We start from the raw sequence: 2,439 nt of genomic DNA, 5'->3' as shown, positions 1-2,439 counted from the left end.
AACTAATTCTGCTTCAATTCTGACAAATCTATTTAAATCATACGTTCGCCCTAAACTTGAGTATAGTACCCAAATTTGGTCACCCCATTTAAAAAAGGATATTAATAAAATTGAATCTGTGCAAAGGGGTTTTACCCGTCATATTTGTAGTCATTGCAACATATCTTACACATCATATAGTGATAGAATGATTAAATTTGGTTTGGAATCACTGGAATATAGAAGATGGGAATTTGATCTATTAACTCTTTACAAAATTATCAATGGCAAATATAAAAGTTTTTTTATCAGTTTTTTAATTTTTTCCAAAATAAATATCAACTAAGAGGAAATAATTTGAAAATAAAATGTAAACATCATTTTCAAAACAGTCAGTGGCAAGGCGCATTTTTTCACAAAGCAAAAGCTATGTGGAACAGACTACCTTAGGATATAGTATCTTGTGAGGGGGCTGAACAATTTCGTTTAAAGCTAAAAACATTTGATTTAAATACAATAAATACCAGTAAAATTCACTAATTTTCCACTATAAACAAAAAAATAAAATTCTTTTCTCTACGCCTCCCTCCTACAAACTATTGGTTTACTTATTTATTTTGTAATTATGAATTTTGTTTTATCAGCGATGATTTTAGACAAACTTCTTTATTGTGTGTACTAAGTAATATATAAGATTAAAAAATTTTTAATTGAATTTTTTTTTTTTTTTTAGTTCATTTGTATATCATATTGTGTTTTACTTAGTGTTTTCTTTTAAATTATGTTTTTATATATATATATATATAATTTATCTTAAAGTGTTGAATTAAGTTTATTTTCTTTTTCTCTTTTTGTGTGTCCTGTTTAAGTGGCTCAGGTTTTGATCCCTGAGTCCAACATTGCACAATAAACAATGTAATAATAATATTGAATAAAGTAAACAATTAATCATATTAATTACACATATCGAGCAAAGTACTTAACTTTAGTTATAGAATGTCATAGTTAAAGGAAAAATGGTAATTTTTCACTTTAGTTTTTAGAGTGCTTACGTTTACATAAAAGTTTTTAGATTTTTTAAATTGATTTTAATATAATAAAGAATTTTAATTTGTTTAAATTATATATCACAGAGCTGAAAAATACCTGCTCAGTTAATTTTTATACGGATAAAGTTAATATCATTTAGAAGTTATTTCTAAAGAAAAGAATTCTTGCTTTCAAAAACTGAATCCAAAAAAATTATTTATTACAACAAAAAGTACTTTAAGGCTAAAAAGTGTTAATTGTTAACATTTTTATAATCTATTTGTGTTAAATTACGTTAGGTTAACGAAAGTAATAAATATAAATTACTTTTTTGCTAAACTATTAATAAGTTTTAATCCCGTTCTCAACCCAAGAGAAAAGATCATATACTCAAATGATATAATAACTGTCTGGGTGATAAATTTAAATGCTGGTTTTAAAATAAATGTATAGGTTTTAACCTAGATAAGTTTAGAAAAAAAAATAAAAGAAAATTTTCTAAAATAGTTTTGAATAATTTTAGATATAAATCAAAGATTGCAAGCATAGCAATTTCGAACACAATAAACCTACAGTTTAGCTTATAGTAAAGATTTTAAGCTGTAGAAAGATTTACAGCGGTAAAAGATTTAATATAAAATACAGTATATTAATATTTCTTTTTTATTTACATTAAAGCTGTTAATATTATCATTATTATCATTATTATTAATATTTAAGTTTTGCAACCAAAGATGTTTTAATTTTACAGATAGCTTATTTAATAAAGAAGTTTTGACATATTTGAGACTTAACTTGTTTTTGCTGATTTATATTTTTCTTAATTTAGTATGTTAAAATGTTTAGTATCAAAATTGTTTGAAGTTGAACGTACACTTAAAAAAAATATTTTTTTCTTTTAATAGAAAATGTTATTTTATATAAATCACTAAAATATATTACAAAATATATGGTTAAAACTAACTTTAAACGTTTTACAGTTTACTAGAGTCAACATCCTAAAATACTTTTTCTATAAAGAATTTTATCCGGTTAGTCTTTAAAACTTTAACATTCAAAAACTAAAATTCTTACAAAACATGGCTATAGCTTTAATTTCTTTATAATGGTAAAAAACAACAGTCTGTACTCTGTATTCTGAAACTCAACCCTCTGCATCGATAAACGTTGTTTAAACTTTGTTTTAATAACAGTTTAATTTGGTGTTGATCATAATCAATATTTTTTTATATATTATTAATAAAAATCGGTAGTCGTCTACTGTTGCTTAAATTAGTTAAATAGTTATAAGTTTTTTAACAAAGTTTTCCAGAACCTTGACTTTTGTTGTTTTAGTTAGGGACAAAATTAAATTTATAACTTCCCCTTACATAAAACTATACAAACAGCTAGCTCTTCTTTTACTATGGCACTACATTTGAACTAACTTAA

This window comes from Thalia democratica, chromosome 1 (genome assembly GCF_965202585.1).
Source record: "Thalia democratica chromosome 1, ktThaDemo2.hap1.1, whole genome shotgun sequence".
Lineage (NCBI taxonomy): Eukaryota > Metazoa > Chordata > Thaliacea > Salpida > Salpidae > Thalia > Thalia democratica.
Note: the sequence above shows the minus strand (reverse complement) of the source record.